General features: G+C 47.1%; 1 protein-coding gene and 1 long non-coding RNA gene across 2 annotated transcripts in view; one reads left to right on the forward strand and one right to left on the reverse strand.

Moving 5' to 3' along the window:
- Positions 1-7,838: 7,838 nt before the first annotated feature.
- LOC147198654 (uncharacterized) lies at positions 7,839-11,267 on the forward strand. Its single transcript, XR_015102326.1, has 4 exons — positions 7,839-7,938; positions 8,924-9,062; positions 10,256-10,396; positions 10,576-11,267. It is a non-coding gene; the product is annotated as an uncharacterized LOC147198654 (long non-coding RNA).
- The window catches only part of tns1b (tensin 1b), a 71,084-nt gene continuing 67,816 nt past the window's right edge, over positions 10,222-13,489 (reverse strand). Inside the window, exons 36-37 of the transcript XR_015102325.1 lie at positions 10,446-10,507; positions 10,222-10,336 (exon numbers count right to left, since the gene is read on the reverse strand). The gene's annotated coding sequence lies outside the window, so the exon portion shown is untranslated. The remainder of the gene's footprint in view (positions 10,337-10,445; positions 10,508-13,489) is intronic.

The raw sequence follows: 13,489 nt of genomic DNA on the forward strand, positions 1-13,489 counted from the left end.
AAGAGGACCTTGATGGCATGGCTTCTTGAGCGGCTTGAGATCTGTACGGGAAATTCTTGATCACGCTCTGAAGCATCCGCCGAATCGAGTTCCAGTCAAAGCCTCCGGATCGGCTTTGCGCGAATGTCTTGGTGTTTGCTTTTTCCACTGGTGACGGAAGCAGGCCTTTTGCTGCAGTGTTTGTCAAGAACAAGTTCAGGAAACTTGCCAACTATGGGTTGAATTATGGTGATGGCCACAAAGCTTCTCAGTGGTGCTGAACTGCAGCCCCCCGGGAGACACAAAGCTCTCGCCAGACGTCAATTTTGTAGCGCTTCTCCCTTGTCAAATTGGCAAGCCATAAAACGCCGACGGCCTCACGTGTACCTGAATGATACGGAAGCAAAACAGAAATGAGGAAGTGGACCAAAGCAGCTGAATGACAAGCCCTTCCGGTGATCCGACAAAAGTTGGTCGCACCCTGCGCGCTTGACTAAAAACAATCACCGAAATCAGCAGTACAGTACGGGCCAACCGTTCGACCCAACCGATCCATCTGTCTTGTCTTAGCCTCTCTTCTTGTTGCTTTCTTTCATGGCGGCCAGGCAATGGGCAAGGGAGAGAGAACCAAAACATGCTTTTGACTCCAGACTCCAAGTCATCCCATCTAGGGCAGTGGAGTAAAAACTGGAAGGCAGTGAAGTTCTGTGGGTTGGCAGCCACCGTATGTCGCCGAGATTTTCTTAATGCCAGAGAACAGCCAACTGGACGCCATCCTACGGTCGGCCAGCTTTTCCCTGATCCCGTGCACGTGGCGTATCTTGCAGAGATGTGCGGAGAGGGCGCGCGCGTGGATTTTGCCCAGCCGGCTCGGGTACCCATGTTTGGGTTTGTTTGAATCTGAGTGCGCCGCTCCCCAGACGAGCTCGCCAGTGGCTGTGGACAACTCCTGGCTTGGGTTTGACCGGCCTAAAAAGAGATTTTCTCCAACTCCAAAACGGGTTCGGCAAGTCACAGTGGGGTTTTCTTTGGTCTTACCGGATTTATTTGGTGGCCTGGCCGAGCCATGAAAGCTGTGCGTTTGTTGTTTTGTGTCACTGCATGACTCGGTCGCAAACCGTCTCCTGGCATCAAGCAAGCATGGTAACCACTCACCCTAACCCCCAACCTTTAACCCTACCCACTAAACCCCTAACCCAATCCTAACCCCCAACTCCCAAGCCTAAAACTAACCCCTAACCCTAAACCTCAACCACAGTTCCACGGTATTTCATAGAAGATTTGTCGTCATTTTCATTCATCAGCCGACAGCTCCACTGGCTTCCTGTCAAACTTAGAATCAACTTCAAATTACTTCTCTATACATTCAAAGCCATCCATAACCTTGCCCCCCCCCCCTATCTGTCAGATCTTCTTCAAATCTCCATTCCCTCTCGCTCACTCAGGTCCTCATCCTCCCTCCACCTTTTTCTACCCTCTGCCCGTCTCAGTACAATGGGGTGCAGAGCCTTCAGTCGCTCTGCCCCCAAACTCTGGAACTCACTTCCTCCCAACATTCGTAATATTGACTCTTTCCATATTCAAAACCCACCTATTCAGACTTGCCTACCCGCCTTAAATCTTTCTTTCTTTATTTATTTTATCTGTGTTTTACTATTGCTCTTGGTTGTACAGTGTCCTTGAGTGTTATGAAAGGCGCTTGCAAATGTGATGTATTATTATTCATTTTGTATGTGTGTGTGCGTGTGTGTGATCAAGTTGCAGTTTGTGCACCAAATTTTCCCTTTGTTTTCCCAGCCGCATGTGCACTTCTTTGAGCCTACCGAGCGCGACTTGACTTGTGAGCACAAAGCAAAGAATGCGCCATTCCTAGAACGTCACCAAGGGATCACAATTCACAGAAAAAGCTCGGCGGAGTGTTGCTTGTCATAAATCACGCGGCTGTTTGCCGACACCCCCACCGCCCCCGCCTCAACCGGGCGTCATGACCACGTTGGAGCATGGCGTCATTTTCAGCTTTCATCTAGCATGAGTTCATTCTTCATTGACGCCGTCCAAACATGGTGGTAAAAATGCACACAAACAAACACACACACAAAAAGCAAACGTGGTCTTGGCAAGCATGCGGAGTTCATTTCAGAGTGTTTTTAATGTGTTTGTAAATCTGTCAGTGGCGTGCACCACGTGTGCGAGAGCAATCGTTAGCATTCTACCTGAATGCAAAACGACTTTCCAAACTTGCATGTAGGTTCTCGCAAACGGGACCTTCTTTGGCACCGACATCCAATCACGTAACGTTCGTTGCATGAATTAGCCTTATGGTCAAAGTCGGGCTCGGATGTTCAGCAAGTTGAGCGTCGTCACGTTTTATTGATTGAAATGAGCTACTTTTCTTACGGAAGGCATTTTCGGAACATATGTGCAAATACTTTCAAACGTACATCTGAACGTAAAATGTTGATTCCGCACTGACAGTTCCGCGTTCTAATATGAGAAGTTGGAACAGTTTCTTGATGTATGTACGTATATATGTGCCTAGTTCTTTCTTTCTTTATTCATTGTGACAAATGAGCTGTCCCAGCGGTCTCAAGTTTGCAAAGCGACTGTCCTATTTGGCCCTCGCGCGCCAAGGCGAAGCGGCTAATGCAAATGGTCGTTGAACATCCGTGCCAATTTGTCCCAAAATGTTTTTGCCAGTCATTGGCCGCGCCCCGCTTGAGTAATAATATGTTCAATCTCCGTTTGTTTTTTTCCAAATGACCCATCCGAACCGTCCTTTTTCCAAGAGCAAATACGGCGCGTGCGGCCAAACGCAAAGCGGGCTCATCTGTCTGCTTCTGCTTGTCTCTCTGGTTGCTCAAACACGAGTCTCCACACACCTCTCAAGTGTTTACATGCGCACCCCCACCCCGCCCATTTTTTTGCTATATCCCATGTTCCCATGAAAGCGCCACGATGCTTCCCAATTTGTTTTGCGGCTCCTGTCAAGCTAATGAGGCGGCCGGGCGGGCGGGCGGGCGGGGGAGGGAGGGAGGGAGGGAGGGAGGCCGAGGTCAGCCAAGAGCCAGCGTGCTCGCTCAGCGCTGGCCTGTTGTGCTCGGGAGGCGGCGACCCGCTCTGCGACTGCAACTGTGGTCACGGCACAGGCCCCAGGAAGTGCTTGGCACACACTGTCTCCCATCTGACACGCACATGCACACGCACGCACACACACACACACACACACACGGATTGAAATCCAAAGCTTTTCGGGCTTCAATTCCAGCAGGGGGGATATTTTCGACATGTGTTCATGCGGTTTGCTTTGTCATGTTACTTAGTGGTCAAAAGCAGCCCTACCAAAGGGAGGGGGTCCAAAACCGAATTTCAATGCACAATTAATCACATTTAAATTGGGATCGCAACTTTGGCTGCAACGATGAATTAAATTGAACCGGATTGTCGGCGACCCGTCCAATTCAAACGTGCATTTTCTCCTGCAGTAGTCCGCCAACCACAAGGGAGCGAAAGCATAGCCGAGCACCCCCCCCCCCCACTCCCTTCCCCGGTTGTGTCCTGTTACCAGCTCAGGAGTTGCAAAACGTGTGTTGGACTTAAGCCGCTCTTTTGCACCCACTCTCCAGAAGATTCTATTTCCCTAAATTTGTGATGACCGTCATTTATTTGGCTGTTTTTTTTCACCAAACACAGGACCAGAAATTCCACCTGCCCCGACACTCAACACCAATCTGCAGCTTTGCAGGCCGCGGCTGAAAACGAGTCAGCACACCTGCTGCTGGAGGCAGCAGCTGCGGCCCCGTGACACACAAAGTCCACAGAAATGGCCTGAGGTTCAAAGGTCGTCACCTCTGCGCCGCTCTGTCTTCTCAGCAGCACGGCCCATCCCGTCGCTTTTCATCCCCCCTCAGGGTAGTGTGACAGCACTCGTGTCACAAGTCTGCACGTCAAGCCGCTCACGTCCACACAGCTGGGGGGTGATTTAAAAGCAGGGGGTCAAGGTCAGGCAGCAGGTGGGTTTTTCGGTGACCGTTGCCTGCCGATTTGCCGTTGTTGTTTTTTTGCTGCCTCAGACCTTGGGAACTCAAAAGTGGAGCTACAACGCGTCCGTCAGCTCAATTTTCCATTTCGGATGCGTCGGTGGTTTGACGTTTTATTTCTGTGCTGTTTCCAATGTGTGAAGTTGGATGGATAGCGCAAACACATTGTGTCAAATCGTGCGCACGAGTGGAATTTTCTTCCTTTTGGTATTTTTGTACATAAGGGCGACTGCACCGTTGTGGGAGTGAACAGAGTCGGCTCGTTTCCCGGCCAATGGAAGTGGCTTCTCACGTTCCCTTTAAATTCGGCACAGTTGACATCGCGGAAGATCAAAGCAGACAAACCACGTTCATGAGGAGCTGCAAACAGACCTCAACGGGTGGATGATCACAAATGAAGTCATTGTTTGTGTCCGTCTGTGACACGGCCCCTGCATCGCTGTGTGGTGGCACTTGAGGGGTGCTCCAGAAGCACAATCAAGATGATGATCAAAACAATGCGTTCATTCAATGAGCTTATTTCGACAAGGACTCAGACGTTTTGATGTCCTCTCATGTCATATTTCTGAATGAGATACGATGACGTCCACCGCTCGTATCAAGCGGAGCACAGAATTTGTTTGCCTGCGGCTGGATCAAATTCTCCAAAGTCACATGACGCCGCCTGCGCCGCAACATGGTCTCACTTTTGGCTGGTCGAGTCTACTTTGAGTCAGCAAATTGCCAGGTGGGCAGGGAGAGTCGAACAGAAAATGTGCTTGGTCGTCCCCCCCCCCCCCGTCAGAAAATGAAGAAATGTCCGTTTTGAAGGCAGCGCACGTGCGCTCGTGTAGGAAAACCGAGACCCACAGGTCGAGTTCCACTGGGACTTCCTGTTTGTTGGAGTCCGACTTTTGGTGTGTCTTTTGGGGCAAGTTCCTGGTCTCCGACATTGGATGAACAGTTCTGACCTTCACACTTGACTCTCTCACCAACTGTTTTTGGGATTGGGCGTTGGACGGGAAGTTGCGACATCTCCTCGTTTGACTGTGTCATCGATCAACACCGACTGGACGCTTGTGCCATGCTCTTGCGACAACTACTGCCAGCACCAAAAGAAACAGATGGATTATGATACTGCGCTGACAAAGGCTGATCAGCCCTTCACTATGCCCCACCCCCGCCCCTGATTTAACGCTGCACTTTTTCTTTTGCAGGTGTGAGGGGGCTGCTGAGTTAGCCAAACAGGATGACTTTTTGGTGGCCTGCTCAAGAATGTCAACGGAACCCTTGCGACGGGGCTTCTTGACCTGCAATCAAAGCCCCCTGACTTTGGGGGGGTCCGATTGAGCACATGTTACTCATCCACCTGCACGCTGACAGGCAGACGGGCCGTGTCACTACAATCCCAAACAGCCCTGTGCCCTTGCATGACCTTCGCCAACCCCCCCAACCCACTCCGGATGACCCCCGGAGACCCTCGCAGCCATCTGTTACAGGGGCTTTGGGATGTGTTGATTAGCTGGGGGATGGGGGCGGTGGTGAAGAGATGTGGTCGGGGGGCCGGCAGATTGCTAATAGGCACTGAGGAGCTTTTGATAGAATTTGCTGGAGAGAGATGCGCAAAGCAGTGCTGACTATTGGTTCAGCCTGCCGGCGAGTTTGCCGATCTGCATTTGGCACACGGTCTCTGGACTCCGCTGATCGCCTATTATGCTTTGCATGCCGTTTTCCCCGTGGACCTGCGATGCATCTTTTGGCTTGAAGCGGCCTTTTGGGGCAATTCCAGGCCTTACACGCGTTAGCCATTGTGAGAATGCGCCACACCCATCTGGTAATAAGGAAGCGAAAGTAGGAAGGAAGCCAAAGGATGGACGAGAGCTTAGGTGGTAGGTCACTAAGAGAAAGAACGCAGGAAGGGAGGTCAAGGAGGAAGGCAAGGTAGGTAAAGTTGCATGCCAAGGTAAGTAGGGAGCCCCGAGAGAAAAGGTACCTAGGTAGTGGAAATTGAAAGAAAATCAGCCCTTGACACCAAACCAAGGAGTTCCAAGACCCCATGCCCAGAATACAACAGGAAGTCGGCCAATTGGGTTCGAATTAGTCATTTTGGGCCAATTCCAGGCAACGTTCTTGGCCCATCTCCTTTGATGGACTTTGCCCGAATGTGCCCCGATCTGGATCAGGCAACCAGATGAGGTGTCATGGGTGTCAAAATGTGATCCTTATTTTCAGGGTTTGCATGTAAAAGCGAGCAACTTGGTCGGGGCTCGCAGCTTTCACGATCTTTGCGTCGGTTGATCGGGTTGATGGCACGGCATCCATTTCCACTCCCAGGCGCCACCGTGACATGAACAATGAGTCACAAAGTCACACGACATGCCATCGATCAGAGCGAATCCCCCCCCCCCCATCCCCCTCAAATAAATAAATAAACAAATAAACATCCTCAAAATAGCACGGGCATATGCGCATCAGACTAGGTTTTGTATGCACGTGTATTGACTTGGCTTTTGGGAAAACACTTTGGGGGTTGCCAATGAATGAATGACATCTCTGTGAGTGCATTCAAGCCACTTGAGTGGTGTTGATTTTAGCCAGAAGCAGAGGCAAGACACCCACCTGACATGTCTTGGCACAAAACCAACCGCTGAACATTTGTAGCCTTTTCAATTGCACATTCCCGCAAAGCAGCGGTAACAGACAGGGCCGTGTTGTTCCGCCATATGTGTTCTGTTGGTAAGAAGAAAAAAAAAAAATCACGATTATCGACGCTAACATGAGCATGCCAGTGGCCTTTTCTGTTCATGTTAGCAGAGAGCTAACAGGCCAGTCTCAGTGTAGCGGCAGTTAGCTTGTTTTAAATACAGCTTCTGAAGACAGACATGCATGCATTATAGCGTTAGGTTACAGCACCGGTTGGTTGCACGTCACGTGTTTTGCCCGGCAAAGCGACTGACGCCAGGAAGTGCGGCGAGACAAATGACGACCCAGTCATGTCTTTACTTTTCATCGGCTCAGAGTTTACGTCGTGAGATTTATTGGGCCTGATGGTTTGCTTGACTGCACGCCGCATTAAGATCGGTCAAATGAATTGATATTCCAAATGAAATGGCATTTGCCCCATCTTGTGGTATTTTAAGGTATTACAGAGAGGACGCTATCCGTAAAACAGAAATCAGAGGCACACGCAGATTAAAGGGATTACCCCCTTGTCACGCACCCTTGCCACCCCAAAATAGACCATCTAATCCCCCCCCCCCCCCCCCCCCCCCCCGTTTCCCAGCACAGTCCCCTGTGGAGAACGCGGTTTCAAATCACAACTCGATTCGGTCCTGTGAGAGGCGAGGGCCTGAAAACTGCGCGTCTCATTTATCTAAAGCTTCAACTATGATATTGAGTCACTTTTTTTTCTGTGGCGTGAGTTTGTCTCCGCGGCATATCAAGAGTTGAGACATGACTAAGCACGGATGCTTTCGGTGCGTTGAGGAAAGGGAAACACTGACACCGTGTGGTTGAAATGCGGCATGACACGCAGAAGGCGGCGAGCCATCGTGATGGGATTTTCGGCTCTTTTCGGTGATCCGGTTCATTTGGATCGGCTCAGTGAAAAGAGACGGCTCTTTTTGGCTCTCAAACGCAAACGGCTCTTTTAACTTTAGCTTTTCTTTGAAATATTTATGACAAATTTAGCATACATTTTGACAAATGACTTGGTGAACTAAATATTGCACTCTACTGACTGCAAATAAATAGCAACAATTAATAATAATACTGTAAATTAAATTCAGATTGCTTGCCAAACGCCTTTGTGATTTCCCGGACAGTAGAGGGCGATATGAACCAAAGACATCCAGTTCACCAAGAAGAAGTACAAGCACAAAAAAACGGTACTACATCCGGTTCAAAGAGCAAGTTTTTCCGGTGTCCACAAGTCCCATTCTCAGTGAGTAATTTTAACATTTTAAACTGACTTCGCAGTTGATCTCTGAGTGTATAGATGTAGACAATTGGGGAGAGTTATTACGACACGTTGCTCCTTTAATTTTGTTGTTGTGACTCAACGTCGAAAACAACGTCAGCAAGGGGGCAGCGAGCACGCCGCCGACCAAGCGACCTTAGCTGTCAATTAAAAAAGCAATCGCGAACAGCGTTTGACTCGAATACTATTCTGTATGTTTTCCACACCAAAGCTGCTATCAGCAGTGGAAGTGTGATGGCTTCACATCGGATGGGCGGGGGGGGGGGGCAGATTTGTTTCAAAACTATTCCCACAAACGCACCCGTGACTTGGTTCATTTGTTTTTCGAAAGGAGGTTGCTCATTGTAATTTAAGTGTGGGGAGAGAGCCGCGAGTGGATCACTCAAACGGATGCATTGCGAGTGCGGGCACGTTTGGAAATGGACGGGTTGAAAGTCAAAGTCTGCCACTTTACGAATAATGACTCAAATTATGGACGCTACAGATCCATCCGCACCAAATCCAGCAGACACTTAAACAGCTTCTTCCCTCTAGCCAGTAACTCCCCAAACAGTCACTGACGTAGTCACTCTTATTGTACAACAAATACTGCTACTGGTCACTCTAAAACGGTTCAATGATTTTCTGCACCACCTGTACAAACTGTCATAGTATTGTATTCTTCCACCGATCACTTTAGCTCTGCTTGATACTTTGCACATTGTCTCACAGTTGTCACTGGGTGGTACCGCCGCACTACGGTTCACTTGCATTACGAAATGTCCTTCCATACCTATTTGTCATGTCCTTGTTTACGGTGATACGAATGCAGCGTGTTATACCGGAGACAAATTCCTTGTGTGTTCTACATACTTGGCCGATAAAGATGATTCTGATTAAAAAGGAACAACTTTTTCATGGACTACAGTGTGTGACTTTCCACTTTTGTTTTGTTTTTCTGCCTGACCAGATGAGTCAGATGACTGGGCCAAAGGCGCAGCCGCCAGACTGAGAGGACATGCGGAAGGGACGCCGAGCTGAATTTGGACACGCGTGATTACTGAGCTATGCTTGAAGAGTCTGATGTCACGTTGCACCGCAAGGTGGAGGTGAGAGCGCCCGCCTGTCTGTCTCTCACTCAACTTCAACTTCTGCTTCGCGTACTGCACAACAGTGTCAACTCCACATAGACAACACGAGCATCATCAAGCACTTCTGGAATATGTTTTTAAACCTTGAAGGGGACCAAGTTAGTTTAAAAATGTGTCTATGTATGCATATACAGTATATATTATATATACATACACATGACTAACTTGGCCCACTTCAGTGTCATTTAAAAACTTGTGATCATGTTGTTGCGGAGTACACGGCACTTAGTTTTTGTCCCAATGAGAGAAGTCGGACGTGCTCATGTCCACGTCGGTGTGTCATGAGATCGCAGTGACATCAAGCACATGCTGCTCCCATCTCGGGCCTGTCGTCGGTGTTTGTGTGCGTGCAACTCCAACTGGCCCACACAAAGATTGACCGGTCAAATTCTTTCACGTTGTCGTGTTCGCTTTTCTGTCCAATAAATTGTTCAACTTGAATTCGAGTCTTTGCCCATCATGACCAAATCCATCCTCAACTCACTCGAAGTCTTGAGCTCAGACTTGCGCTTCAGTCACGTCAGACGGTCTTTTCACTATTCCCGTTGGTCTCCTCCACCTGACTCGAAACTCCAGGAACGGAGCTTTTGGGTCACGTGAAACCGACGGCAACAGTCAAAAGACCGTCCGATGTGACCCAAGTGCAAGTCTGAGCTCAAGACTCAAGTGGGGCTTTGAAAAAGTGCTGCAACGCCCGCTCCAAACCACACCCAATTTGACATCCACCAATCGCGGCGAGGCCCCTCATTTGCAGAACCTGAACCTAAATTTGCATAACCACGCCCACTTTCCAAGTTCTAACCAATCAGATTGTTCCACAATTGAATAACCACGCCCCTAAACTGGCCCACCAATCAGAGAATGTCTAATTTGCATAACCACTCCCCCTTCCCGCTAATCACAGCATGTTATTGTCATGCTCCACCCACTTTCACAGCTATCAGCGAATCGTCAGCCATCATTCCAGCCAGGCCACACCCACTTTCCTGAATTTTTCTGCCTGGAAAAAAAAATCCAGAAAAAAGTTTAGAAAAAAACTGAAAATAATTTTGTTTACATTTTTTTTTTTTTAAAGTTAGATTGTGGTGATGTGTTTAAAAATGAAGTTGAGTTGAAGTGTTCTTTGTAATCAAGCTTTATTTCTTTTGCAGAGTAGACAATCACAAAAGCAGAGGAAAAAGTTGCAAGTTGGATGGCGGTCGACTTGTTGCCGGGTGGCGAAGTGGTCGGCTCTTGAGAAGAACGTGGGAAGGGTGTGTCGACCCGAGAGGAAAGGCATCCGTGAGTTACACGTAAGTCAATTTCTTGTGCAGGCAAAGATGTGTTGGGCATGAAACGTACCAGGGAGATAGACTCTGTGTTGGGTCTTTCGAGAGCAGGAAGCCGATCACGTTTACTGCTGCCTGGGGGAGGAAAAAAAAAGTCGTCATGACGGTGCATTGAAGGAGTGTAAATGTCTCCTACTTTTCAGGCCGGCCCAAAGTTTGACTTCAGCACCTTGCCAATAACGGGGAGAAGAGCAAAAAGTGTTGCCTGCGGGTCTGTGCTCGGAGGTGGACTCTGGCGATGAGCGGGTTGCTCCCCCTTGTGACACGGAGGACCCAAAAACAAACTTCCTTCAACTACGAATAATGAAATGAGACTTCTTACCAGGTCGGTTCGCCTGATCACCGCGCGAGGTCTTTTAGCATTCGGCCATTCTGCTGCGAAAACCTTTTATATGTAGTCAAAGGCGGCCGACCGCACCGGGTTTTGAAGGTTACAAAAAAAAAAAAGAACAGAATCGGTGAGACGGTCGGCGTCTCTCGCGGACGATGTGACGGCACTCCAAGCTCACCCGTAACCCATCGACGGCGCCGGTATTTCCTACTGCCTGCCTTCAGAATGCCATCCTGAGAGATCGTGTCGTTTTGTCATTTTGCTTTCTTGGCCAGGGGTGTCAAACTCACTTCACATTGGAGAGTGCTACAATATGTGTAAAGAAAGTATTCACATGTCCTTGACAGCGTCTGCTTTATTGGGTCTGTCTCAGTGACAGACTGAGGCTGCTGTTGTCTTCTTCTCTGAACTGAAAACAATGTTGTCTTTTCCTCTGATCAAAAAAGTGTGTCCCCCAAGTGTATGTTCCATGAATTGCACCTTATTAAAAATATTCATTCCTTGTCTTTTGTGCATTTTTTCACTTTAAATTATCCTGCAGGTCTGATCAAACCTCCTTGCGGGCCTATTCCGGCCGTATGTTATACACCCCGATGAATAGTAAGGCGTTTTTAGGCCGAAAAAAACGACATAGTATAGTAAGGCGTTTTTAGGCCGAAAAAAACGACAAGAGTATGGTAAGGCGTTTTTAAGCCGAAAAAAACGACATAGTATAGTAAGGCGTTTTTAGGCCGAAAAAAACGACATAGTATAGTAAGGCGTTTTTAGGCCGAAAAAAACGACATAGTATAGTAAGGCGTTTTTAGGCCGAAAAAAACTACATAGTATAGTAAGGCGTTTTTAGGCCGAAAAAAACGACAGGCATTTTTAGGCTAAAAAAAACGACATAGTATAGTAAGGCGTTTTTAGCCGGAAAAAACGACATAGTATAGTAAGGCGTTTTTAGGCCGTAAAACGCCATAGTATAGTAAGGCGTTTTTAGGCCGAAAAAAACGACATAGTATATATAGTAAGGCGTTTTGAAGCCAAAAAAAACGACATAGTATAGTAAGGCGTTTTTAGGCCGAAAAAAACGACATAGTATAGTAAGGCGTTTTTAGGCCGGAAAAAACGACATAGTATATATAGTAAGGCGTTTTGAAGCCAAAAAAAACGACATAGTATATAGTAAGGCGTTTTTAGGCCGAAAAAAACGACAGTATGGTAAGGCGTTTTTAAGCCGAAATAAACGACATAGTATAGTAAGGCGTTTTTAAGCCGAAAAAAACGATATAGTATAGTAAGGCGTTTTTAGGCCGAAAAAAACGACATAGTATAGTAAGGCGTTTTTAGGCCGGAAAAAACGACATAGTATATATAGTAAGGCGTTTTGAAGCCAAAAAAAACGACATAGTATAGTAAGGCGTTTTTAGGCCGAAAAAAACGACAGTATAGTAAGGCGTTTTTAAGCCGAAAAAAACGACAGTATGGTAAGGCGTTTTTAAGCCGAAATAAACGACATAGTATAGTAAGGCGTTTTTAAGCCGAAAAAAACGATATAGTATAGTAAGGCGTTTTTAGGCCGAAAAATACGACATAGTATAGTAAGGCGTTTTTAAGCCGAAATAAACGACATAGTATAGTAAGGCGTTTTTTAGCCCGAAAAAAACGACATAGTATAGTAAGGCGTTTTTAGGCCGAAAAAAACGACATAGTATGGTAAGGCGTTTTTAAGCCGAAATAAACGACATAGTATAATAAGGCGTTTTTTAGCCGAAAAAAACGACATAGTATAGTAAGGCGTTTTTAGGCCGAAATAAACGACATAGTATGGTAAGGCGTTTTTAAGCCGAAATAAACGACATAGTATAATAAGGCGTTTTTTAGCCGAAAAAAAACGACATAGTATAGTAAGGCGTATTTAGGCCGAAAAAACGACATAATATAGTAAGGCGTTTTTGAGCCGAAAAAAAGGACATAGTATAGTAAGGCATTTTTAGCCCGAAAAAAAAGACCATGTATAGTAAGGCGTTTTTAGCTCCCAAAAAAAGACATAGTATAGTAAGGCGTTTTTAGCCCGAAAAAAACGACATAGTATAGTAAGGCGTTTTTGAGCCGAAAAAAAGGACATAGTATAGTAAGGCATTTTTAGCCCGAAAAAAAAGACCATGTATAGTAAGGCGTTTTTAGCCTGAAAAAAAGGACATAGTATAGTAAGGCATTTTTAGCCCGAAAAAAAAGACCATGTATAGTAAGGCGTTTTTAGCCTGAAAAAAACGACATAGTATAGTAAGGCGTTATTAGGCCGAAAAAAACGACCATGTATAGTAAGGCGTTTTTAGCTCCAAAAAAAACGACCATGGCGTTTTTAGCTCCAAAAAAAACGACATAGTATAGTAAGGCGTTTTTAGCCGAAAAAAAACAACCATGTTTCGTAAGGCGTTTGAACCCGAAAAGGAAAAAGAGAAGGAACGTGACAGAGCCGGCTCTCGAGGGAGGGTGCCGTTTCTCATTGTTCACTTCAAAGAGCCGGCTCTTTGTACTGGCTCGTTCGCGACCGACACATCACTAGCGAGCTCGCTCCTGAATGCAAATGGCAGAAAGAAAAGCCACATTTCTTGGTTCTTCTCTCTTTCTCGAGGTTCAGACCGTTTCAGTTAAAACACTGCCTGTCGGGTCGACTTGCAAATACAGTCCACAGGCCCTGTTGTTTTTGGAATGATGCCCGTCCGCCACAGGGGGCCAAT

Source organism: Hippocampus guttulatus, chromosome 11 (genome assembly GCF_054856545.1).
Source record: "Hippocampus guttulatus isolate MCC_2025c chromosome 11, RoL_Hgut_1.0, whole genome shotgun sequence".
Taxonomy (NCBI): domain Eukaryota; kingdom Metazoa; phylum Chordata; class Actinopteri; order Syngnathiformes; family Syngnathidae; genus Hippocampus; species Hippocampus guttulatus.